The following is a 27,906-nucleotide window of genomic DNA, read 5'->3' on the forward strand; positions in this document are numbered from 1 at the left end:
ATTGATCCCACAGAAATTGAAAAGATGATGAGGTGATACTATGGACAACCCTATTCCCATAAATTTGATAATTTAGATCAAATTAGCCAATTCCTTGAAAGACACAGATTACCGAAACTTACTTAAGGAGAGCCAGAGATAACTTAGATTGTTCTATGCCTATTAAACCAATTCATTTAGTAGTTAAAATCCATCTATAAAAGGAAATAACAGAACAATATGGTTTCATTGATGAAATCTGCCAAACATTTAAGGAAGAAGTAATACCTACCAATTTTATATAATATCTTCCAAAGACAAAAGAGAAAAGAGCACTTCCCAACTCATTTTATGAGGTTAGAATTACTCTAATGCCAAAATCAGACAAAGACATTAAAAGAAAAAAGAGCTACAAATATCTCTCATAAACATAACTGTAAAAATCCTTAATAAAATATCAACAAATTGAATCTAGCAATATTTAAGAAGGATAATAATATATCACAATTAAATCAGGTTCATTCCAGGAAGAGAAGGCCAGATCAATATTTATAAATCAATCAATGTAATATATCATATTAATAGACTAAGAAAAGCATATGATCGCATCAATATATACACAAAAAGCATTTGACAAAGTGCATTGCTCATTCAAGATTTTAAAACTCCAAAAATATTAAGAATATAAGGGAAATTTCTTAATCTAATAAGGATATATACAAGAAACCAATATGTAGCATCATATTTAATGTAAATGAATGAATGTTTTCCTAATAAAATTGAGAAAAAGATAAGGATGCCCTCCCACATCATTTCTCTTCACCATCATACTGGAAGTCCTGGGTACTGCTAGGAAATGAAATAAATAGTATACAGTTTGAAAAGGAAGGAACAAAACTGTCTTTATTCATGTATGATGTGGCTGTCTACATACAAAATCCCAAAAGATCTACCAAACAAACAAAAGAAAAACTTCTGGAACAAAAAGAGAATTTAACAAGGTCATAGGACACAAGATTAATATACAAAAGTCAGTTACCTTCTTATATGCCAGTAATAAACAAATAGAATTGTAAATTTAATAAACTAAACACCTTTTGAAATAGCATCCCCCAAGATAAAGTACTGAGGTATAAATCCAACAAAATATATAGAGCATCTGTATGTAGAGAACTAAAAAACAAAAACAAAAGAAATCAAAGATCTAAATCATGGAGAGAATGAAGAGACAACTATGGAATGGAAGAACATCCTGCATTTATAAACCATACATCTCGTAAGGGGTTAATATTCAAAATGTATAAGAAACTCAAACAACTAAATAGCCTGGCCAACATGGGAAAACTCCATCTCTATGAAAAGTATCCAAAAATTAGCCAGGCATGGTGGTACACGCTTGTAATCCCAGCTACTTGGGAAGCTGACTCACGAGAATCATTTGAAGCCTGGAGGTGGAGGTTGAAGTGAGCAGAGATCGTGCCACCGCACTCCAACCTGGGCAACAGAGCGAGACTCTGTCTCAAAAAAAAAAAAAAAATTCTTTTTTTTTTTTTACATGGGATGGCAAAGTACAGAACAGCCAACAATATTCTGAAAAACAACCAAGTTGGAGGACTCACACTGCCCGATTTCAAGACTTACTATAAAACTACAGTAATCAAAGACAGTGTGGTCAAAAATACAGACACATAGCTCAATGGAACAGAATGGAAGGCCCACAAAGCTATCCACACAAATACAGTCAACTCATTTTTGACAAAGATGCTGGAACAGTTAGATGTTTATAGACAAAGAAAAAAATCCTTAACATAGGCCTTACACCTTACATGAAAATTAATACGAAGTCAAATAGATCATAGACTTAACGTAAAACACAAAACAATAAAACTGCTAGAAGAAAGCATAGGAGAAATCTACTTGACTTTGGGTCTGGTGACAAGTTTTTAGATACAATACCAAAAACATAATTTTAAAAAATTGATAGTTGAACTTTATTAAACTTTTGCTCCATAAAAGGCACTGTTGGCCAGGTGTGGTGGTTTAGACCTGCAATCCCAGCACTTTGGGAGGCTGAGACATGCGCATGATCACTTGAGGTCAGGAGTTCGAGACCAGCCTGGCTAACATGGTGACACTCCAACTCTACTAAAAAAAATACAAAAATTAGCTGGGCGTGGTAGCACGTGCCTGTAGACCCAGCTACTCAGGAGGATGAGGCAGGAGAATCACTTGCACCCGGGAGGTGGAGGCTGCAGTGAGCTGAGATCCCACCATTGCACTCCATTGCCTGGGTGACAGAGTGAGGCTCCATCTTAAGAAAAAAAAAAGGCCTGTTAAGAGGATGAAAAGAGCAGCCAGGCATTGACTGTGGTGCCTCACGCCTATAATCCCAGTGCTTTTGGAGGCTGAGGTGGAAGGATTGCTTGAATTCAGGTGTTCAAGACCAACCTGGGCAACATAGCAAGACCCCACCTCTAAAAAAAAATTAGCTGGGCATTGTAGAATACCTGTAGTCCCACCTATTCAGGAGACTGTGGTAGGAGGATTGTTTGAGCCCAAGACTTTGAGGCTACACTGAGCTATGATTATGCCACTGCATTCCAGCCTGGGTGACCGAACAAGACCCTGTCACTAAAAAGAAAAAAAAAAGAGGATGAAAAGATAAGACACAGGATGGGAGTAAATATTTGCAAATCACATAGCTAATGAAAGATTGTATTAGTCAGGGCTTCTCAGACAATCAGAACTTTTAATTCCAAAGGCCAGGGGTCTGAGGGGAGGGTACCAGCTATTATAGGACCCAGAGTTTGAAGAGCTAAGAACCAGGAGAACTCTGATGTCGAAGAAGAAAAGAAGGATGCTTAGCTCAAGGAAAGAGACAGAATTTGCACTCTCTCTGCCTTTCTGATCTATTCAGACCCTCAATGGATTAGATAATGCCCATCTACATTGCTGAGGGCAAAGTTCTTTACCTAGTGTACTGATTCAAATGCTAATCTCATCTGGAAACAATCTCACAGACACACCAAGAAATAGTTTTACCAGCTATGTGGGCATCCCTTGTGATAGCCCAGAGAAGTTGACACATAAAATTAACCATCCCAAAGATCATATCCAGAATATGCAAACAATGTCTAAAACTCAACAGTAAGAAAGCAAACATCTGAATTAAAAAATGGGCAAAAGATATGAACAGACATCTCACCAAAGAAGTTATACAAATGGCAAATAAGCATATGAAAAAATGATCATTTGTCATTATAGAAATGCAAATTAAAACAACTACTACTCACCTATAAAAATAGCTAAATTACAACCAACTGGCAATGCCAGTGCTGATGAAGATGTAGAGCAACAGGAACTGTCACTCATTGCTAGTGGGAATGAAAAATGGTACTTTGGAAGTACAGTTTGGAAGTTTGGCAGTTTCTTATAAAGTTAAACATAGATTTACCATACGATCTAGAAATTATGCCCCTAGGTATTTACTCAACTGATAAGGAATCTTATGTCTACACAAAAACCTGCACACAATGTTTATAGCAGTTTTATTCATAATAAAGCCAGATGCAACTAAGATGTCCTTTAATAGGTGAATGGATAAACAAACAGTGGAACAGTCATACTATGGAACATTATTCGGAGATAAAAGGAACTGTTAATTCACACAATATGGATGAATCTTAAGTGCATACTGCTAAATGAAAGAAGACAGTTTCCAAATGTTTTATATATGTATACGTGTGTGTGTGTATATATATAGGTATACGTATATATATATATATATATAATTCCATTTATATGATTTCTTTAAAAAAAGCAAATGATAGAGATGGGAAATAGATCAGTGGTTGCCAGAGGACTGAGAAGGAGGAGACAGGTGGCTAAGTGAAGCACAGTGGATATTTTAGAGCCATGAAACTATTCTGTGTGGTACTGTAGTGATTGATATATCTGCTAAGGGCTTGATATCTACAACATATAAAGAGGTCCTGCACTATCCATTTGTCACTATGCATTTGTCAAAACCATAGAATTTTACAGCACAAAAAGTAAACCTTGGCCAGGCCCGGTGGCTCACGCCTGCCTGTAATCCCGGCACTTTGGGAGGCCGAGGCAAGTGGATCACCTGAGGTCGGGAGTTCGAGAGCAGCCTGACCAACATGGAGAAACCCCGTCTCTACTAAAAATACAAAATTAGCCGGGGGTGGTGGCGCATGCCTGTAACCCAGCTACTCGGTAGGCTGAGGAGGAGAATCGCTTGAAGCCGGGAGGCGGAGGTTCCGGTGAGCCAAGATTGCGCCATTGCATGATCTTGCAACAAGAGGGAAACTACATCTCAAAAAAAAAAAAAAAAAAAAAGTAAACCTTAATGTATGCCAATTTTTAAAAATCTACTAGGAGGATGGGGAATCACAGGATAAAATGCAGATGATGACAAAAGAATCTAATTGTATTACAAACGTATGAGGGATCTCATTGAAGGGCATGGAGACTAGAGGTGCTGACCTAAACAACTTTGGGAATGACTGGAAACAAGAAGGCTAAAGATGAAAAGAGCTGTCCATAAGCAGCTCTCCGGTTGGTAGAGCTGTTTCTCGCAGGGGTATGGCTTGACAATTCTGAAACCCCAGTACATGTGTACTAACATTGAACAATTAAGTAAATGGATGGCAGATGGTAGGAGCCAGGTTTTTCACTGCTCAAGTGGGAGGTTATAGATAAGCAAAGGGAGAAGGATAGAATGAACTGTATGAATGTGTTAGAGTCAGAGATGGTAGCATGAGCTCATGTTTAGCTTAATATAGATACTGATGATAGATACAGAATCATTACAGTTATGTGTATACACAGGCTAGGATACATACATGTATTTCCTAGCTCTGCCCCCTGGTAGGGGGTCCCCAGTAGCAACATGCAAACCCACCATCCAGATCTGTTTCTAATAACATTGTCCAGTGAAAGGAACCGGGCTCCCTGGAGAAATGGCTGATTCTAGGGCTGGGAAGAAAATACGCACGATGAGTCTGGAGCAGCTTTAGTGCCAGAAAGTAAGGAAGGGCTCAAAAACATAACAAAAAATTATGGCAAAGGGACACAGGAGCCAATAGAGAGAGCTCCCAGGCGCCAAAACTGGAACAATTTAAACAACAATATAAATAACATAGTATTGGATTATAACGAAAAGTACAAAATAAATATCCATGAGTGCATATGGATATAATAAATGACTGAATAAACAAATAGCAGAAGAATTCCGAGTAACTTATTACATACTGCCCCCTCAAGGAAGTGAAGCATAACTCCCCATCCCTTAAGTGGAGGCTGTGCATAGCGGCTATTCTATGAGGCTATTCTCATTATTATACTGGGGTTATTATTAGACTGGTTTGGGGGAGGAAAACCACAGAGGTACAGTGTCATTCTCAACAAGTTATATCAAGAGAATATGCTATCAATATCAGTATCACTTAATGTTAACCCTGATCACCTAGTTATTTGATCAGTCTTCTGTTGAAATTATTGTTGTTATTGTTGTTAATTATTATTGTTGTTAATTATTTGATCAGTCTTCTGTTGATGAGCCTTGAGGCTTGAGGTAACATCTGTCAGGTAATGGCAAAGGTAATGTTTATCAGGTTTTTTCGCCATAATGCTAACTATAACATTATAAATATATTTTTAAATGGCCACAATACTTCAGGGCCCTTGCATCATACTCTGCAATGTGACTTTGCTGCTCCTCCCTGGGAGAAGTGATTTCTATTTCCCCACTTCTTGAATCTGGGCTGGCTTGTGACATGTTTGCACCAACAGAATGTAATGGATGTAAATTCACACCAGTTATACAGTCTCAGGAGGCACTGCATGTTGCCAGATGTTGAGGGACACATAGCCTGAACATCCCTCTAACCCTAGCTGATAGCCAGTCAACTACCAGACATGTGATTTAGACCATCCTAAATAAACCAGCCCCAGCTGACCCACCCTTTCTGATCCCAGACACAAGGAGCAAATGCAAAGTTAGCTGAGCTTGGCCCAGATCAGCAGTGCTACCCAGCTGACCCACATGAGCAATACCAAAAGCTTTCTATTTAAAGCCACTGAATTTTGGAGTGGTTTGTTATTCCGCAATAGCTATGTGCCTCACTGGCACCTAGGCATAACAATGCATGTAGGTGGTTATTTGTTGTAACACACTGTGATTACAGAAGATTAGGAGCAGCCTCAAGGCTCATCAATAGAACACTGATCAAATAATTACAGGAGAGCCAAACAATGGAATATTATGCAGCTGTTCAAAAGAATGAGGCAGCCCTATGTGAATCAACATGGAACAAACTCCATGATGCATTTTTAAGCGAAGCAGAAAGAGGCAGAAGAGTATACAGAGCAAGCTACTATTTATCCCGTAAAATATTTGCATTTGCACGGACTGTCTCCGGGTGGGTACACAGAAACATGTAACAATGGCTGTCTCTAGGAAGGGGAACTGGGTGCCTGGGGAACAAGAGTGGAAGCGAGACTTCCTTTTCATGCTATCCTCTTTTTTATCTTTTGAATCGTGTAAATGTGTTATCTATTCAAAAATAAATAAAACCAGAATGTAAAAACTCCTATGCCTTTCAAATTCAGAGAGCCTTATTATTCTCTTTCCAAGACTCCCAAGATCCACCGGGACCAAAAAACAGCAGTCAGGGAACAATTCCGATTTTCTCTGCTCTCTCCCCGACAGCCCCCACCCGCGCAGAGCGAAGCTGGTTTCTCTGGTAAACCCTTGTTTGTGAGTTTCGTCCAGGCGACACTACCTCGCCTGCCACTGGAGGGCAGCGCGAGGCTTCCTTCCCGGGGAGGAATTGCGGCGAGACGGTGGTCGGCCCTGAATAGCAAGCTGGCTCCTACATAAAAGGCTCTGGCATTCCCTTTTTGTTTGCATGTTTGTTTGTTTTCTTTCTTTCTTCTTCCTCTTCTTTTTTTTTTTAAAGGTCTCGACCCAAGAACCCCATTCCAGGCAGTAGGTTCGCCAGCCATTGCTTGTGCGTCTTCGCGGAGAGATGGGGAGATGCCCCGGCGCTCCTTGCCGCTCACATCTACCTGGCTAGATAAAACCATTTGCGGAACTTGCTGCTTCACAAGTCTTACTTGTGAAGACCCGGAGGGTTTGCCTTTGACCCCGCCTGTGACCCTAAGAAAACCCCTTTCTACCCTGCGCCTGTCCCACAGCTGGAAGTGATAATTTTAAGAATGAATTAAGCACTTGATTTGTGACACTGCGGAACTAAGCACTTTCTGGACTGTTATGCGCCATTTTACAGATGAGGAAGCTGAGGCTCCCAGAGGCGGAGTAACTTGCTCATGGTTACACAGCTAGTCAGCGGCGGGCAGGATTTGAATCCAGGGTTCCTGGTTCCTAATCCTCTGCTTTTACCACTTAATTTATCCTGCCTCCAAGGGCTGCTGGGAAAAATGAGGATTTCAAAGGAGAAGCAGCTAAGGAAAAGCTTTGGAAAGCGCCAACGGAGCGGAGATTCCCTGAGCCCCTCTGCGAGCCACGCGCCGGCATGCCTCTGGGAAGCCCACTTCCCCCTGCAGATAGGCGTTGTGACATTCTTGCGCCCCTGTCGAACAGGCGAAGAGACCGAGGCCCAGAGTGGTGCAGCGCGAGCCTCGAGGCTGCGCCCCAGATCTGGAGTAGCCACTGACGCCCCTCCTTCCGCTCCGCTGCGGTCCGCACGCAGGCGCCGGCTCCCCGAGGCCCCGGGCGCCCTGGCCGCACGCCTGGGTAAAAGGTCCCGATGAGTCTGCAGAAGCGCGCCCACGCCCGAGACGGCCGTTTCCGCCGGCCTGGGAAAGGGGCAGAGAAGGGGGTCGCCCGGGCCGCAGCGTCCCGGTCTCCGCCGGCCGAGCAGTGTTTAGGGCCAGTCCCCGCCCCCCGCTTCTTCCCCACCTGGGGAGGGGGGCGCAGCGGTAGGGCACTGGAGCGCACGATGCACCCCGCCAACGAGTCCTTTCTGCAAACGGGGTTCCTGTTTTCATGCAAATGCCTTTGTTAGCGCACCGGGAACCAGGGGGACGGAACTGCAGCTGACGCGGGCTGCGCGCCGCTTTTCCGCCTTCGCTTGATTCGTCCTGAACGACTTAAACGCTCCGGGAACAAAAACGTCGGCGCCGCGGAAACCCGCAGGAGCGGCACGAGAAGCGCAGCTCCGTTGGGGTCCGCGAGAAGCGGTGCACGCGGCGGCGCTGGCGGCCGGGCTGGTGCCTGCAGGCCTTCACACCGCATCACCAAGGGCAAGGAACCTCCAACTGTCCCTCAGTTTCTCTAATTGCACTGGGATGTCCTATATAAGGAGTCAGCTCAGTGCCCGCTTCTTGCTGTAATTATTTTGTCCAAGCACTGTGGGAGGCAGCGTTGAGGAGGCTGTTGTGGGGAGTTTGCCTGTCAGAGAGAAGAGGGAAATAAACAAGAAACATACATACAAAATAATTTCAAATAGCAACAAGTGTTAATATCGTAGCAAACACCAATGCAGCGCTTGTGCCAGACTCTGCTCTATGCTATATGTACATTAGGTCATGTAATCCTCACTCCCTTGTACAGATAGGAAAATGCAGGTTGAATAATCTATTCAAGGGAAATAGGAAGTTGAACAATATGTGGGGAACCAGGTTGAACAATAGCCTCAAGTGCGCAGTAGGTAGGCTGGGCACTTGAGAATATTGGGCCCAGCCTGGGTTTCGACCCAGCCAGTCCAGCTCCAAGTGGAAGCTTTTGCACACTCCATTACACCACTTTTGGTTGTACTAGGAAGGACGTAAAGTGGTGACATGCCCAAGAGAGAGTTGGGGCTAGACAGGAGCTGCTCCTAAAAGGATGTCAATGGACATCTCTGTGCAAGGGAGTGTGTAAGCTGAGGCCTGCACAATGAGAGGAACTAGCCATGCAAAGAGCTGGGCGTGTCCAGCAGAGAAAACAGCAAGGGCAAAGGCCTTGAGGTGGGAGAGTAGATGTGGGGTTTCATGAACATAAGGATGGAACTCAGTGAGCAGCAGTAAGGAGACTGGAGATGGTCAGGAGCTGGGGGTAGCAGGCTTTGCAGGTCTCGGCAAGGAGCTGGACTTTTATTCTAGGTGTGATGGGAAGTTGTGTTGTTATGGCCATGGAAGGAGTTGCGTGGATGGAGTTGGACCAGAGAGTGGATGCCCTTCCTGCCTTGCCAGCCTTAGGTTCAAGGAGGAAGTTGATTGCTCGGGCCTTAAGCATGCCCCTCCTCATCTGACCTCCTGGCTTCTAGGAGATTCCTGAGGACGTACACCAAGTCTCCAAGATTACCTGATGTCAGATCAGGTAAGCCCTCATCTTACAGGTAGGGCTGAGACTGAGGCCCCGACTTCAGGGATGCGTCTTCACCTTTGAGTAGGAGAAGCAGGGGTGGTATCTGCTTCATCTACTCATGTACTTGCAGCACCTAGCACAGGCTGACCAGCCCAACCTTGGACCCAGGCAAGCAGGGCTCTGCCCTGGCCAGCCTCCATCTGCGTACATCCCCACAGGCTAGAGAGTCTGCAGTGCCAAGGGGATATACCCATCCAAGTCTTTGCTCCTTGTCTAGAATACTACAGATTCCTAGGATTCCTGAGCTCCCTACCTAAAAGTCCCAAGCCTGCTGCCAGGCCTCTTCCTGGTCTATTGTCTGGAGGCAGAACACTAAGCCCAGGGTGTAGCCAAGGGTCACTGCAGAGGATGGGGTGTGGATGGAGATTGGACCTGCAGCCTGGGATGTCTACACACATGCAGGTGAGGTATGACCGGTACAGGATGGAGCTGGGGACGAGAAGGGAAGGTGGCAGTTTATAGGCTGGGAAATGAGCGACCAGGGGATGGGGCTGGCTCTCCCCACCACCGCCACATTTCAGTGCAAGTATCTAAGAAATTCAAATCAATCCTGGTCTTTCAGGCTGCTGAGAAGTTATACTTATTGAGGAGGATAGAACATTTAAGAGAAGGTATTGGTTTGATTTATAATTTTTAAATATTTAGATTTAAGGGTGAGTGGACACCAGCCTCCACCAATATCAGGAATGTGTTTGGCCTAGACCCTAGGAGATATTCAATATTTATCAAATAGATGGATTAATCTCATTTAATTTAATCCTCACACAGACTTAATGGAGGGAAATCACATCGTCCGTATTTTATTGATGAGGAAACTAAGGCTTGGAGAGATTTAATGACTGGCCTATTTGTCAAGTTAGAAGTTTGTCCAGCAGAGCTGAGAGCCTCAAGCCCGAACGTGTCTGATTCCAAAATCCATTGCAATTGGTTCATGACAAGTTCACTCCCATTATGACCACATTAAATATAACTGAGCATGTCACTCACTGATCTTTGGGGACAAAAGCACTGTTTATATTACATGAAAAAGGCCTTCTCTTCTTCATTCTTACTCTACCCTCTCAGGCACCTTTGGGAAGTAATAAGACAGGAGCTAATGCTCCATTTAACAAATGGAAAACTGAGGACTGAGCAATAGCCCAAGGTGTCAACAAGGCTTAAACAAATAGGGATTTTTTTTTTTTTTCATGTAGCAAGAAAGCTGGGCAAGGGCTGGTATAATTTTTGCATTATTTTCAGCAAACAACTTCTGCCTCTTGGTCTGTTCTGGCTATTTATTACTACAGCATAACAAACTGCCCCCAAACAACAACCATTGTATTGTCTACAGTTTTGTGAGTCAGAAATTTGGGCAGGGCTCAGCTGGGTGATCCTTCAGTAATCCATGGAGCGCCGACTAGAGTCACTCAATGATATTCAGCTGCTGACTGGGCTACGCTGGAGGATCGAGATGGTTTCATTTAGGTGCCTGGTGCTTTCGTTGGGATGGCTGGAACACTGAGCTCAGCTGGGTCCCTCTGCGTCTCCATGGAATCCCAGGGCTTCTCCAGGTGAGTGTCTCCAGCAGGGTAGTTTGACCTGGCAGCTCATGGCTCCCAGAGGCCATAGCAGAAACTGCCAGTCCTCCTAGAGGTTAGGCCTGGAGTGGGTGTGGCATCATTTCCACCATACTCTATTGGTCAAAGGAGTCACAGGTCAGCCAAGATTTAAGTACAGGGGAAATTGACTCCTCCTCTCAAAGGGAGGAGGATCAAAGAATTCACAGCCATCTTTAACTTATCACATGGTCCGAGCTGCTTGAGATGTAGTCATCATGTCTCAAATTCCAGAAAGTGTGGAGGACGGGTGGAGGAAGGTGTTTACCTTCCCTTTTAAGACATTTTCTAGAAGTCACACACAACATTTTCCATTGGCCAGAACTTATATGGGCATACCTAGGATATGGAAGGGAAACTGGAAACTGTAATCTTTATTGCAGGAGGCATGCCATGTACTCCGATGAAAATTAGGGATTTTGTTGACTAAGGAAGAAGGGGAGCATGGGTATTGAGGACCAACTAAAATCTGTTCCATGGTTAGGTGTTGTTTTTGTTTGTTTGTTTGTTTTTTTGCTGCCAACAGCCAAACACTGTTCCTAGCAGAGATGTTTCAATACCAGTCTTCTTCCTAACACATTCTCCACTCTGTCATCAAAACAATCTTTCCTTATTATTTGTTATATTCCTATACCATGTATCTTGTAATCATTCCTATGCCAACAGCAAGTGTCCGAGTTGTTTTGTGTTGTGTGAAACAGTAATGGGGTTTGCCACACACCAGGCACTGTGCCAAGCACTAAATGAACATATCTCACTTGATCTCCACAGTATCCCACTGAGGAAGGATCACAGATGAGGAAGCAGAAACCCAGAGAGGTTAAATGACTTGCCCCAGGCCACACAGTGAGTAGGTGCAAGGCTGAGATTCAAACTCTCGACTGTCAGATTCCAGAGCTGTGCTGTGAAACCCACACATGTGAAGCTCAGGGACTGTTTACGGATGATAGCCCCGGAGCATGGGCAAGACTTGTGCCTGGTGTGTGAAGGTTGCAGGCGACAAATGTGAGCCAACAGCCTGCAGATGCTCCCTTCCCGCTGTGATCCTTCAGTAGGGAAGCCTGCATCAAGCCCCAGGGCTATGCTGGCATATTTCATGAAATTAAACTGGCACCAGGAATTCATATCATTCTATTTCCTTATACCCTGACTGAACCCCAAGTCTGGAGGAGACTTTGCAGAACTGACTACATTGCTAAGCAGGGCACAGGCCCAGTTAAATGAGGCACCTTTCTGCTCCAGCTCCAAGCTTCTCTGTTCTGACCCCAGTCTTTCTTGCCTTTGCCTCACTCCTGTTCGAGGACATGCAGTGACTCCCTGTTCCCCTCAAGTTCAGTTTTGCCTTTCTCCAAATGCTCCTCGTAAGGACTGGGGAGGATACGATTCCATCCTTTCGGTGAATTTCAGTTTCCGCAACTGTCAAATGAGAGGGAATAATCCCTGCTTTGCTAAGTAATTGAAATGTCGAAGACCACACAGGACAAGGAATAGGAATGGCCTTTGCAGGCCAGAGCAGGTGAGGGGCACAGTCCCACTGGATCTGAGTAGTATTTAGAAGACTAGGCATTATCTCCTTGGAAGACAGAAAGATCTGGGGTAGGGAGTGGGGTTGTGGGGGATCAGGGAGTGCCCTGCACCTTCTTGGGGTGCTCCTGCCCACAGTCTTGCAGAGGAAGTGGCCCAGGGTGAGCGTTTACATATAGATGCCCCGCTGGGGGGACACAGTGAGACCAGAGGTTCTGAAACCAGACAAACCTGTGTTTGAGTGTCCCAGCTTCATCTCATACTAGCTGAAGGACCTTTGGATATGTCACATGACTTCTGCCTCCAGTTTCACAGCTATAAGTTGGGGCTGAAAAAAGAACCTATCTCATTGGGATTTTATAAGGAATCAAATGAGAATGTGCGCCTTTAAAGCACCTCATTTAGCACAGTAGAACTGTTCGACCAATAGTCATGGTAAGAGTGACTGGTATTTTTTGAGCCCTGATTAAATTATATGCCATAAGAGTCTTCTTGATTAGTTTATATACTCCTCACCACAATGCTAAGATGTAGTTAACGTTATTATTTCTCACTTGTAGATGTAGAGATGGGGATGCAGTTAGGCTAAACAAGCTGCCCAAGGTCATAGTAAGTGGTGGAAGCTGGGCTTGAACCAGAACCCAGTCTGTCTGATGCAGTCTACCTTAATCAATAGCCATGCTGTTATTATTACTGTTGACATTACTATTGTTCACCTTGAATTCTGTACCCAATATCTCCACACTTCCACAACACCTGGTGGGGGCAGGAAGAGCCACCTGACCCAAAGACTGCCAAAATATAGGCTGAGCAGCCTATGATACAGCCTGGGACAGAAGCTCCACCCAGCAGGGCTGAGCCCAGTTAACTAAACTCATCAGCAGTGATGGTGGCTGCCAGTTTGAATTGGACCACAAAGAGTTAGGATAATGCCTACAAGCTGAAAGACCCTACAAGATGACATAATTCAAACAAATGTGAAGGCACAGGTGTAATGAGTAAGCCAAAATTCCAAGACAGACAAGGGGGAGGAGAAGTTTGACAAACGTCTTCTCCTGAGATGACTATGAACTCACTCAGTCGTGGAGCACTGGGTCCTGAATGATGTTCCAGTGGCTAAATTGTATTCTGTGATGTGTGGTCAAAATTTCTGCCTTCCAGTCCCTGCATGTAGCTTTACAACAACCCCCGTGGCTCAAGTTAGGAGAGAGGCTCTGCTCTTTTCAACCAAAATTAGGCTAGCTCAGCTCTCCCATTTATCTTTAGGGTAAATGCTAAGATTTGGAAGTGGTGAATGGAGAGGCAGGTAGGATCAGGACATCCCTCCATCAACCCCAGGTGACGAGGCCCAGAAGACATGGCCTGGCCCAGTTCCTGTTATATCAGAACCTTAGTCCATGTCTCACCATCTACAATCATACCCTTAGTGATCTCACTCACCATCTGGGGTGACTCTGGGCCAGGCGTCTCCCCTGCACTCCAGCCTCATGCCCAGCTACTAACTCCACAGCTCCATCTGTGTTGCACAGGCATGTCAAATCTCACCTGTCCAAAATGGAACTCCTGATTGTGCCTCCAAAACCCACCCCTTCTGCAGGATTTTCGTATCAGGAAATGCCAACTCTATAATTCGAGCTGCTTAGGTCAAATACCTTGGAGTCAGCCCTGACTGTCCTGAGTCATATTCCAACATTCTTGCAGTCCACAGATTCTATTGGCTCTTCCTTCTAAACATATCCATGCCCTCCATGATCACCCTAGTCTGACCCACTATCGTCTGTCACCTGGGGTGACACAACAGCCTTCTCTTGCCTCTGGCCTGCCTTCTGCAACTTGTTCTGAAGTCAGCAGCCAGAGATGTCCTGTTAAAACCTAGGCTGGAGCTTGCAGTCCTCTTGCTCAAAACCCACCTGTCACTGCCCTTCTCACTCAGAGGAAAAACAAAGGCTTCCTAAGTCACACAGTCCGACCTCCTCAGTTTCCCCTACAGACTTGCCTCCCTGACCTCACCTCCCAGCACTCTCCCCAGCCCTTCCTCTATTCCAGCCACTCAAGGTGCTCACCGTTCCTGGAAGGAGAACTCCCACCCGTGGGCCTTTGCATCTGCTGTGCCCTCTGCCTGGGGTGCCCCTCCAGCACGGCTCCCTCTCTTACTTGTGTGGGTCTGCAGAGATGCCTTCCCTGGGTACCTCATTAAAAATTACCACCCACTCCAGCAGTCCCTCCCCAGTCTCCTTCCCTGCTTTAACTTTCTCTGTAGCATTTAACATCATCTATTGACATGCAGTAGATTCTACTTACTTTCTCTTGTCATCTCCTACACTGGGATGTTAGCTACGTCTAGGGAAGCACCTTCTTCCATCAGGTGTATCCCCCTTACCTAGAACACAACGTCTGATGCATAGTAGGTACTCAGCAAATCCTTGTCAAATGAACAAAGAAGCATACATAAGAGGACTTCCTGGAGGCACCCCTACCCAGTTCTCACGCCCCAAGCAGCCACCCTCTGGGTGTTCCAGGCCCTCAGCTAGTCCCCTCGCTTCTTTGATCCTATTCAGGGGAAATCAGCCTCAGGCCCTGTCCGAAAACAGGAGAACTAAGGAGAAGCTAGTCATGGAGGAATTAGTCCAAATAGGTGGGGATTTCTTTTTAATTAGAACTGTTTTTTTTCCCTTAATACAAAAGGACTTGTGTCCCAGTTGCTGGCTCTCCTGTCAAAGCTTGTCTCAGGCTGAGAGCTGGAGCTCTGTGTTCCTACCAAGGATCTACTGTCAGAATCACTGGGTAGCGGTGTGGGCTTTACAGAAGGAAGGTTCTGGGGCAGCGGGGGCACATGGCCTCCCTGGGACAGGCACACACCTGGAAACCCCACAAATGGGAAGGACTCCATGTGGGTGACAGGTGAGGCTGGTAACAAGCGTGTAGGGTCACTGTACTGTTCTCTCCACTTCCTGTTGTTTGAGAATTTTCTTTAGAGAAAAAAAAAAAATTGAGTGTTTTTCGCCTGAAGTTCTCTTTTCCCGACACATGCCCAGAGGATTTCCTGTAGCCCTCCCTCCTCACCATACCCCACCCACAACTTCTCTTTTCTCCTCCCCTCTGATTCGAGGAGAGAGCCATTCTGCTCTGCTTACTAGCTGCCTGTCTGCATCTGGGGACACTTACAAACCTTTGTTGCCCCACTCCCCAAGATTTGGGTCCAGATGGCCTGGTGAGGTGGTGCTGGGCACTGATGGTTGCTAAATGCTCCCTGGGTGATCCTGGCACTTGCTAGAGTTGAGCAACTACCTTGTTACCCCAGACCCAGCCCTGACTCTGCCACACTCAGGGATCGCCTGTTAATAGGGTCCAGCCTCCTTAGAAGACAGTTTAACAACATATTTTGTTACCTGAGTCCATCTTTGGGGTCCACCACAGCTGCCTAAGTGACTTGAGGAGGTATTTCTTCCAAACCCAGACAAAGAGCCTCATTCACCACCAGCACTCCTGGAGGATGACATCCTCCCCATCACCTTATGCAACACGGGTTCCCTGTGACCATTTGGAGAGTGCAGAGAAGCACACAGGAGCTGGCCACAGCCCACTTCAAGCCCAGGAATTCGTGAACAGAAAGGAGCCATTGTCTCCAGTCACTTGAAGGGAACAGCTCAAAAACACATTCAAAGGGCCTTGATGATAATGAATATGCTAATATGATTTCCACTGGGCGCCTGTGCTACCTCCAAAAAACCCTTTCTGACCTTCCTCATGGATTCAAAGCTTTCATTGAAGTCGACAGGGGATTTTGGTTAAAATAACATGAAAGTTTTCATTTAAATGGACAAAGCTGGGAGTTGTGAATTAAGTGTGAGTTTCACATTGGTCCTGACACCCCTGACCTTGAAGAGGAAATGCATAGATTGTGACTGGACCTTCTGGAGCTTCTAGCTATTGCCTTTGGGTGGGCAGAGCTAGCAAGCATTAAGCGTCCCTTTTGCGTGACAAGTGAGCTCTGAAGACCTAGGTTTAAATCCCAGCTCTGACACTTACTAGCTGGGTGACCTTGAGAAAGGCAAATCATTTCTTCTGAGTGAGCCTCGATTTCCCCATCTGTAAAATGGTTTGGATAATACTTCCCTTGCGGCATTGCTCCCAAGAGTAAATAAGAAGCGTGTGTGGGGGAGGAGTTAGGGAAGTGGGAAACATCTTGGAGCTCCCCACCGTCTCACCCAGTCAGAGACCCAGCAAGGGTGGGAACACCTCCAGCCTCCCATATCCCAGACCTTCTTTCCTTCATTCAACATATATTTATGAAGCATTTCCTGGGTGCCAGGTACTGTTTTGGGGCTGGGGATTCAGCTGTGAACAGAATAGATGAACTCTGCCCTCAGTGGAGCTGCCATTGTAGTGGGAAGGACAGACATTAAACATATGAATAGATAAATAATAAGTGGGCCGGGCATGGTGGCTCACGCCTGTAATCCCGACACTTTGGGAGGCCGACGGGGGTGGATCACCTGAGGTCAGGAGTTCGAGACCAGCCTGACCAACATGGTGAAACCCCATCTCTACTAAAAATACAAGGGTGTGGTGGCACATGCCTGTAATCTCAGCTACTTGGAAGGCTGAGGCATGATAATCGCTTGAACCCAAGAGGCGGAGGTTGCAGTGAGCCGAGATCATACCACTGCACTCCAGCCTGGGCAACAGAGCGAGATTTCGTCTTAATAATAATAATAATAATATGTAAGTGGTAATAAGTTCTATGGAGAAGAAAAACAAAGTCCTTAATGAAAAGCGCAGAGCTTTAGAATGAGAGCTGAATTCAAATCTCAGCTTGCTCTTTGCTGGCTGTGTAATGCCTGGGAAAGAGATTTTATCTCCCTAACACTCTTCTGCTACATTTTTTAATGAGACCCACTGATGATTCACCCACCCATTGAACAGATATTTATAGAACTCTGGGCCGGGCACGGTGGCTCATGCCTGTAATCCGAGCACTTCAGGAGACCAATGCAGGTGGGTCACTGAGGTCAGGAGTTGGATACCAGCCTGGCCAACATGATGAAATCACATCTCTACTAAAAATACCCCCCCCAAAAAAAGAAAAAAAATAGCTGGACATGGTGGCGTGCACTTGTAATCCCAGCTATTCCAGAGGCTGTGACAGGAGAATCGCTTGAATCCAGGAGACAGAGGTTATAGTGAGCCAAGATCGTGCCACTGCACTCCAGCCTGGGCAAACGAGCCAGACTTCATCTCAAAAAAGAAAAAAGAACTCTGTCCTGTGTCAAGCATGTGTTGAGTGCTGGGGAGGCCACAGTGAATGAAACAAAAATCCTTGCCCTTGGGAGCTTAAAATCTAAAAGAGAGAAACAGACAATTAACAAATATACGTATATCAGATGATGAAAAAAAAGCAAGGGAAGGAGGTCAAGAATGTGGAAGACATTATTTCAGGGAGTGATGGTCAGGGAAGGCCTCTCTGAGGAGCTGACATTTAAGTGGAGCTTTGAAGGACTTAGGGGAGTTAGCCATGTGGGTGTCTGAAGGAAGAACCTTCCCAGTCAGAGGAGACATCAAGGGCAAAGGCCCTGAGATAGGGCCATGCGTGGCTGTTGGGAGGATTAGGGAATTGAAGGCAATATCTAAGACGCACCCAGCACAGCCCCTGGCTCTGAGTGGGGGTTCAATCAATAGCAGTTATTATTTGTACCCATTTTACGAAAAATGCAAGAGAAGTCATTTTCCATTACTAAAAAAGTTCTTGAAGGCTTTGTGGATTGATGACTTTTTTATTCTCTTTTCTTCTTTTATTTTTCTGAATAAGAACCAGCAAGTCCAACCCCCAAGCCCACCTGCCAGCCTGCCTCTGTGCCCCTAGTCCGAATCCAGCAGGAATGTTTGACATGCAGTGGTGCTGGAGAGAGGGAGTGTGTAATTAATGATGGTTATTAAATAATAATGCCAGCATCTTGAAGTTCTTTCCTCTCCACAGCCTCACAAATTAGATGCCTTGGAAATGTTGTGCCCGTCTCCAAGATGCACCTCCATCTGGGGTGGAAGCAACATCTGCTAAACAGCTGCATCTTGTTTAAGAGCTGGTACTTAATTCAATTATGCAGAGCCTAGCAGGAAGGGGCAGGCCCAGTCATGGGCATATGCTGTTCCGCGTCTTCCCAAGTTGACCCAAACTCCTCTCCCACAGCGTCCCCACTCATACCTGTTGATTCAACCAACCTAGACATCTATACATTTCCAGAACAGGCCATGCGCACTCATGCTACCTCCTTGCTTTTTACTCAAGCTGTGTGCCCCTGCCAGGAACACTCTTCTGCTGCTTGTCCAACTCCTGTGTCCTTCGAAAGGCCCAACTCAAACATCAATATCTCCTCCAGGACACCGCATAGGGAATTACCTCCCATGAGCTCTCTCAGTGCTTCATGCATTCCTTAACTGGAGCATTCATAACATTACATTGCAATTTTGTGTACCCTGCTGTTTTGTAAGCCCCTTAGGATGGGAACCATGTTTATTTTGTTCTTGTTATCTCAGCATTGTACCTGACTCCCCATAGACACAATGTGTTTAGTTAATTGATGGATGGGTGAGTGGGTGGGTGGGTGGATGGATGGATGGGTGGGTGGGTGGGTGCATGGATGAATGGGTGGGTGGGTGGGTGCATGTATGGGTGGATGGATGGGTGGGTGGGTGGGGGGATGGATGGGTGGGTGGGTGGGGGGATGGATGGATGGGTGGGTGGGTGGATGGATGGATGGGTGGGTGGGTGGGTGCATGGATGGGTGGATGGATGGGTGGGTGGGTGGGTGGATGGATGGGTGGGTGGGTGGATGGATGGATTCGTGGGTGGGTGGATGGATGGATGGATGGATGGATGGATGGATGGATGGATGGATGAAGAGATAGAAGAATGGAAGAGATGAGGGAAGAACAAAGCGGTAGACAAACAGACGGACCCACTGCCACCATCTAAATCCAAACAACCATCATTTCTCACTGAAACACTTGGGTCTCTCACTGGTCTTTCAGTTTCCACTCTTGCCCCCAGTAGTCTCTTCTACTCACAGCACTTAGGAATATTTTGGATATGGAGTTATATCATATCACTCCCCTGTTAAAAACCTTCCAGTGGCTTCCACATTCCTAACCCTGACCTCCAAACCCCTATAGGACACAGCCCCTGCTTATCCCTCTGATATCATCTCCTCTCTGTCCTACGCTCTGAATACTTGGGGAACCTGCCAAGCTCTCTCTCACCTCAGGACCTTTGAATCTGCTCTTCTCCTTTGCCTGGGACTCACTTCCCTGGATTTCTGTCAAGCTACTATCTTCTTAAGTCTTCTAGTCTAGCTCTAATGCCACATCCTCAAAGAGACACTTCTTTACTTTGCCAGTTAAAATAGCCACCATTGTGGTCCTTAAAGGCAAAGGGGCCTGATTCAAACACCAATGCTTTGGCTGCTGAAACCCAACAGGCTCCCCAGAGTGTCATCCTCAGCTGGGGTGGTGACGCAGACCTCCCCCAAGTGCCCACCTACAAGCCGTCCCTTCCCTGGGTGCTCACTCCTCCTCTCCATCAACTAAAGATCCTTCATGAATGGGCTTGTCTGGAACTGCTGCAATTAAACTATCAGAGCAACATTGGACCATTTGTTTACTATGGCACTTAGAGCTGGAATGGCTTGTTGTTTTGACTGTTTCTATTTTCAGCTCCATTTCCTAGGGGTAGTGGGGAGAGGGTAGGCAATGAATCCTGGTCTGTTCAAGCAAAAAGATGCATCAGTGAAGCCTAGAATTTCAGAGTCACAGAATTCTAGCATCATTGTCATGCAATATGAGAGCAGTGAAAATCTATAATTTTGGTTATAGGTTCCTAGATTCACGAGATTCTAGAATCTTACTCAATGAAATTAGAATCTTAGAGTCAGAAAAATTTAGACTCAAAGTCCTAGAGTGATGGGCTCTGAGGGGACTCTCACTTTGTCTACTCCATATCTCTTTCCCAGAAGATCTTCTCTGGGTACCTTATCCACAACGTGCCCCCCCACCGACCCACAGCCTGTCACTCTTTATTGTTTTAATTTTTCTTTATGGCATTGATCACCACCTGACATTTGATCTGTTTCTCTGTTTATTTGCTTATTGCCTGTCTCCCTCACATGTGAGATTGAGTTCAGGAACTTTGTTTTGTTCAACGTTTAGAACAGTACTCAGAACAATGCCTGGCATGAAGTAAGGGCTAAAAAAAGCAGTGCCCATTCATTCAACAAATATTTATTGCATCCCCACTTCATGCTGTTGCCTCAGAGATGATCTCTCAGGACGGGAAGCAGGTCTCATTTTGCATGCCAAATGCAATTGGCAGTAGATACCCAGAGCACGGTGTTGAAAAGACTTCTTGGGGCTCATCCAAGCTCCATGGGGAAGAGCGATTGATGAGCTATGTCTGGCATGGACTCAGCCATGGGAAAAAGTGGCCATCTCTGCTCTGGCCTCCACCCCTGCACTGAAAAAAACTGAGGTCCAGAAGAAGATGCACTGGGCATGCATGGGGTGCATAGCCAGAGTTAGAACCCCATCTTCAGTCTCCCCTTAGTGTTGGTTCCTGAGCCCAGGCCTCTCGCAAGCACCTGTGTGTGCCCTCCCCTCCCCATCAGCCCTTAGGCTCTCCCTCCCCTGAGGCCTTCCTGGGATGACGGGGCTGCTGGAGTCCCTGGCCCTGAACCCCAGCCCGGGAACCCAATTCTGGAACACTGCCTGAATGCGCAAGCCAGTTATTTTTAAAAATCCAAAAAGAAAAGGAAGAAAGAGAAAGCTCACTGCTTCGGTCTCCGCACCAGCCCTGGCTGAGAGAATAGAGACTTGAAAGGAACAAAGGGTTTCCTCAAACACAGCAGATCAAGGGCTTGGCTTATGTGGTAACCGGTAACCGACCACCGCGCTTTGTAACAAATCCTTCAGAAGGCAACGGCCTCTGTTCCCTCCGCAGCCTTGGCAGGAGGAGATGGGGGAGCAGGGGACACCCTTCTCCATCACCCCCCAGCCCCAGTCGGGCTGCTTACAGTCATGGACTTCGAGAACCCCTGACTGTTAGGACCTCAAAGGCCTTCACAGAGCATGGAATCCAACCCGCTTTGGGTCAGCCAGGCAGGCAGAAACCCTGGACAGGCTCAAGGTCACACTTTCCTCCTCCCCGGGTTCTCTTTCAAGGAGGTGGAGACCAGGCAAGTGCACCTAAGCCTCTGTTTCCTCTTGAAACCATCACAGCTGCCTGAGATGCCCTCTTGGAACTCTCCCAACCACCCAAGATTTCCTACTGTTTTTTCCTCCTGTGGATTTCTTCTTCCAAGGTGCCTGTGGGGTGTGGTTTGACCCCTGGAGACCTGAGGGTCTCCAGGTACACAGCAGGAGTACACAGAGGGGTACACAGCAGGGGTCTGCTGGTGGATTATGGGATCACAGAAGGACTACAGCCCACCCTACACTCCAGGTTGGACAATAGCAGCTGACTCGGGTGCTGTGCCAAGCCCTTTACAGTGAGGCCTCCTGTAGGCACCGTGGCGACCCTACGATGTAGATAGGCATTGTTATCCCCATTTTCCAGACAAGAAAGCCAAGGCTCCAAAAGACTGAGTAAGGGCCCCAAAGGGGTTGGCAGGGATTGGCAGAGCTGATGCTTGAACTCGGGGTTGCCTGTCTTCTAAACGACACTCTGTTAACTGGTCTGCTCTGCCCCTCCCTCTGTGCATCAAAGGCAGGCAATGCTTCACCCCACTCTCAGGCACTGAGGAAGGCAGCAGAGGGGCCAGGCTGGGAACAAGGGGCTTCCCTCCATTGGAGGCCATTGTGCTTACAAGCCACACACTCGCACCTGAACACAGGCTGCAGAGCCCATCAGGTCTCCTCATCCAGCCCTCCATGTCAGCCTCTCTCCCCTGCCTCCTTCCTGACTTGCAATTTCTCTAGCTCTTTTCTACCCCATCTGTCAATCTGCATCGTCTCCATTCTGTGGGCCTCTCTCTCTTTATCATTTTCTGCCTCTAGCTCTGTCTCTTCCCCAGCCCTCCCCATTTCTCTATTCCTATGTCTTCCCTTTTTGTCTCTCTGCATCTGTGTGCTACTTTCTCCTCAGCATGCTTGTTCTGTCTCTCTCTCTCTCTGTCTCTCCCTCCCACCTCCCCCCCCACAATATTCTGTCTCTCCTTTAATCCTCAGTATCCAGGGTTTCAGTGTCTCCATGCCTCTTCCCCCAGCCCATCTCTCCCTCTCTATTCTTACACATCTCTCCCTTTCTCCCTAGCATTATCTCCCTCTCCCTCTGTCTCTGCTCTATCCTCCCTTGCTTTCCCTCCTGCCTCTCTTTCTGGGTGTGTGTGGGTGTGTATGTGACTTGTCTGTCTTCCTCTTTCTCTCTCTTTCTCTTTCTCCCTGCCTCTCTCCATCCCTCTGTCACTCTATCTCCCTCTCTTTGTCCTTGTCTCTGTCTCTTTCTGCTTCTCTGTCTCTTTCTGTCTTCCTCTCTGTTTTTCTTTCTCTCTCTGTCCCTCTGTCTCTCTTTCTCGGTCTCTTCGTATCTCTCTGTATATCTCTTGTCTCTGTCTGTCTGTCGCTGTTGCTGTCTCTGTCTCCCCTTCATCCCTGTCCCTGCTTCTCCCCGTCTCTCTCTGCCTGTCTCTGTAGCCTTCCTCACCTTCCCCTTGCCACCCTTCCTGGAGTGGCTCCTCTGTCACACCCCCACACTGACACACAATATTCCAGCAAATCCCAGCTCAGCTGTAGGGGGGAACAAGGAGGGATTGGTCAGGGGTATTCCAAAAAGTGGATTTCAGAAGTGGGGTGGGATTGTTATGTTAAAGGAAACTGCGCCAGCCTTGTCCTTTTCTTCCTCAGAAATGACTGGTTGCTTTCCTGGGAGGCAGAAGAAAAAGTCCCTGAATAGAGATTTAAAGCAGTAAGCTCAGATTCCTTCTTTTTAATATTTATAAAGAGAGAAAGGGGATAATTTCAGGAAGATCATTTCAAGGCGAAAACCCACATATTTTCAATAGAATTATTCCAAAAGCCCCTTTCCGGCTCATTGGAGTGTATAATTTTGTAAGTTAAAGACACCAGGCCTGGTTTCCAAGTTCCCTAAAATGACGCAGCTAAGTAAGAGCCAGAAGGAAGTAAGATGAGAAGAGGGGGAGGGTAGCAGAGGAGAGGGACAAGCTTGTCCCAGGGCTGAGGCCAAAGAGAGCAGCAGCCGGCATACCTGTCCCGCCTCCTCTCCTTCACCTGTCTCCTCAACAAGCCAGCCAAACTCAGGGCTATAAACGTTGTCAAATACCTGTCCCCAATCCTGAGACGTCTCTCCAAGTCCAGACTTATAAAGGCAAGTGCCGGTGCAGGTGGCCCATGGGCTCTTCAGGCAAGGTGTGTTCAGAGCTGCCCCCACCCCCGCCATCTTCCTCCCCAAACCACCTCCATCCTTGGCTTCCATTCAACTACCCCATTGCCCAAGCTGGCATCTGGGAGTCAGGCTTGGGTCCTCCCTCACCCCTGCCCCTTCTAGTTAGTTGCCAAGTCTTGTTGATTCTACCCCCTTCATACCTGTGGGATCGCCTTACATCTGCATTTTCACTGCCCAAAGTGGGCCTCCGCACCCCTGACCTAGGCCACAGAGAGGCTCCAGCAGTCTCTGGGCCTCTCACCTATATTCAAACTGATGGAGTGACCTTCGCATAGTCCAGCTCTGAGGATGGCCTTCTCTTTCTCAGAAACAGTCAGAGCCCCCTGTCCCCGTCACCTCTAAGGTGAAGGCCAATTTCCCCCACCGTGGCATCCATGATCTAGCTACAGCCTGATTTTCTTGTACCCACCATCCCATCACAAGTTCTCCACTGTGGCCAAAATGACTCACTCTCTTCTGCCTACCCTAAAGGAATAAGAATCATTTTTTGACTTCTAAGCCCTGGCTGTGGCTCCTCTCTTCTCCTGGAATGGCATCCTGCTGTCTTGGCCTGTGTTGCTCCCACCGAACCTTAAGGTCCAGCTCAAATGGTCCTCGTGGTCCTCCTGGTCACGGGTTATCTTTCCTTCTCTTTGACCCATGACATTTCACTTTAGACATGAGATAGGCTGTGTGGCCTGAGAACAGATGAGGTCCGTGGCTAAATAAGGAACAGGAAGTGGAGACCACTCTCTGACATTCTCCCAAACCAAACCAAGTGAGATTCTGTGGTTCTGCTGGGTGCCTAAAATTGTCACCAGGGTCCCCAGATAATACTTACTCTTATCACAGTAAATAGCAATGTCATTGCAAAAATCAATGATTGAGTACTCACTGTGAGCCAGGTGCCTTGCTAAGTGCTCTTCATGTGTTATCTCACACAGCTCACAATAACCAGTGTGGTGAGGACTATCATTGCCCCAGTGGTACCGATGACGAAACTGAGGCTCAGAGAGGGGGAGTGGCCAACACAGCATCATTCTGTGAGCCAGAAAGCTCAGGACTCTGGCCAGGCCAGCCCAACTCTGGAATCCTTGAGTTTAACCTTAAACTCACTGAAAATGCTGACACTTGAGTATTAGCAGGAACTGGGTGATGCAGTCCCTGACTCATCTCCCCTAAAGGAGGACCATGTGCTGTGAGGCCATGGCCACAGCCCTTCCTTGGGCCCAGCTTCCCCATCTTCTCAATGGTCCAGTTCCTGTTTGAAAAACCTTTCAGGTTCTGTAAACCCTGGAGACACAGTTTGTCTTCCTTTCCCTGGGGAAAGGCTCATCTGGGAGAGGCAGAGCTTAGAACGTCAAAGGAAGCCACAGGGGCAAAAATGTCCCTCCTGCCTCTTGTCCCAACACTAGTCTTGGTTTGACTTGGCCAAGAATGTTCCCTGGTCCACCTCTGAAAGTCTGCAGGGATGCTGCCAGCTGTTCCCACTAAACTTTGCTTCCTCTGACTCCTGCCAAGAACTGACCCTTAATTCCCAGACTGTAGCTTCATTTCTCACCAGGGCATCTACACCATCCTCTTCACTGCTCTCACTCTAGACCTTACCTGCAATGCAGCCTTGTCATTTTAAACAAAAATCACAAGGTCTCTTTAGTTCTTAAAGCCCTCCATGGGTTCTTGTCACAGAATACAGCTTGAGCTGCTCATCCCAGCCCCCAGGCCCTGTGTGCTCTGATCCCCAGGCCTCCCTGGGCTCCGGCCACACCATCCTTCCAACAGGGCCTAGAACAAACCAGGTTCTTCTTCACCTCAAGGCCTTTGCTCTTGTGCTTTCCTGAATTGCTTTCCTGGCTTTTTCCTTCCTCTCTTTCAGTTCAAAAATCATACTTTCCCCAAGGCCTTTTCTGATCCCAATTATCCCTGGTACCTTCCTCCCTGCAGACATTCACACCAGCGATGCTGTTCATTTCCCTGTAATGTGCAGTTAGATATTTGAGTGCTTCTAATGGAGGAGTGACAGCTGCAAAATTGCAGACTAGGAAGCTCCAAGCTGTCATTCACCCCATGGAAGCATCAAGAAAACAACCAGAGACTGGTTTAGAACTAATATAGGAGCTCTGGAAAACAGTCAAAGGTTTACAGCACCCAGGTGAACACCTAATCAAGAAAAACCCACCTTCAAACAGCAGAAAAAGTTTTGTGGCATTTTTACTCCCTTTTGCCCAACACCCTCCCTGGCACAGCAGCCCATTTCCCTCTCTTGAGCCAGAGGGAGCAAGCCTACCTTAATGGCAACACTCTTAACTGGTCTGAGGCCTGCCTGGGGGACAGCTCTCTGTTTTGTCTAACTAAAATCTCAGGTAGAGGGAAGCTAAGGGCACTGTTGGTGGAAGCTGCAGGGAGACTACAGACGCATAGATGACTGGGCCAAGAGATTATGAGTGGACACACACAATAGACCATCTGTGGCCCTAAGGAGAAGCTGGGTGCTGGGGTAAGATTCTTTGAAAAAGTAAGACATTCAAAAGCAGCTGTACGTATGGAGGAATTGAGTAAGCCACATTTAGGAGCAGGCAAGATTCATTCTCAGAAAAGACCTGAGAAGACCTGAAGCTTTCACCTTGGTGAAGGACTGTGTAACACAGAGCCAGTTTGCAAAGCCTGGGAGAGGCAGCTCTTTTTTCAAATGTCCAGTTTTCAACAACAACAACAGAAACACAACAAAGAAGTAGAAAACATGGCTCATTCAAAGGAATAAAATAAATTGACAGGAACTATCCCTAAGGAAGTCCAGACACTGGTCTTACTAGATAAAGACTTTGAAACAATTGTCTTAAAAATGCTCAAAGAGCTAAAGAAAACCACAGAAAAATAACTAAAGGAAATCAGAAGAATGATATATGAACCAAATTATAATATCAACAAAGAGATAGAAATTATAAAAAGGAACCAAATACAAATTATGGAGCTGAAAAATACAATAACTGAAATGAAAAATTCGCTAGAAGAGTTCAACAGCACATTTGAGAGAAAACAAATAACAAAATTGCAAAAGTAAGTTCCTAATTACCAGTAATTAGTTTAAATGTAAATGGATTAAACTCACCAATCAAAAGGCATAAATTGACAGGATGAATTTTTTTAAATATCCAACTATATGCTGTCTACAAAAGACTCATTTTAGATACAAATAGGTTGAATGTGAAAACATGAAAAAATATATTTCATACAAATAGTAACCAAACAAGATCTGAGATGGCTATACGAATGCCATACAAAATAGTCAAATATGTTTACAAGAGACAAAGAACATTATATACTGATAAAAGTGTCAATTCATCAAGCAGATGTAACAATTACATACATATATGCACCAAATAGCAGAGTTCTAATGTATTATTCACCCTACTCCCCAAATGTTATTCCGTGAGAGCAAGAACTGGATCTGGCTTGCTTACTGCTTTGCTCTCATACCAGGCATTTATGACTAACACACATTTGCTCAATTTCCACTATCCCCACTAGGTGACCATGGCAAAAGTGGACAGATAGGGTCTGGCAAGCTTCAGGCTGGAGCTTGAACCTGACCAACTTCGGCTGTCCCAGCTGTCACCTCCAGAAATTTGAGATCCTTTCCTTGCCATCCATGGTCCAACCATGAAGATAGGAGTGAAGATGTTTAGGAATTGTGATCAACTCTAGTCTCCCCTGCCAAGCACTTCAGGGCTTATTGCTACATATCAGGGAATCCAGGGGACCAAGGGAGGTGGGTGGGTACAGCATTGGAGTTGTCCAGTCTGAATGGCCAGTGTTACCCATGAGGACCCTGAGGCTCAGAGAGGGCAGGGAACCAGCTGAAAGTCACACAACAAGCTAGTGGCAGAGCTGCTGACTGCCCACCACCTCCTGTTTCTCTAAGTTGCCTTGGCGACTGCCTCAGGGACTGCCCATAGCATGCAATTTCTCTAAGTTATCCCTTC

At 46.4% G+C, this 27,906-nt stretch overlaps 1 long non-coding RNA gene and 1 gene segment (V, D, J or C); one reads left to right on the plus strand and one right to left on the minus strand.

Moving 5' to 3' along the window:
• Positions 1-27,906, minus strand: part of LOC129474822 (signal-regulatory protein beta-1-like) — a 127,772-nt gene that overhangs the window by 29,306 nt on the left and 70,560 nt on the right.
• Positions 8,416-12,095, plus strand: LOC134735837 (uncharacterized). 2 transcript variants are annotated; one of them, XR_010119371.1, is made up of 3 exons: positions 8,416-9,328; positions 9,594-10,926; positions 11,743-12,095. It is a non-coding gene; the product is annotated as an uncharacterized lncRNA (long non-coding RNA). The 2 variants fall into 2 exon arrangements; XR_010119370.1 differs by having other exon boundaries at positions 8,416-10,926.

The sequence above is a fragment of the Symphalangus syndactylus genome, chromosome 24 (genome assembly GCF_028878055.3).
Source record: "Symphalangus syndactylus isolate Jambi chromosome 24, NHGRI_mSymSyn1-v2.1_pri, whole genome shotgun sequence".
Lineage (NCBI taxonomy): Eukaryota > Metazoa > Chordata > Mammalia > Primates > Hylobatidae > Symphalangus > Symphalangus syndactylus.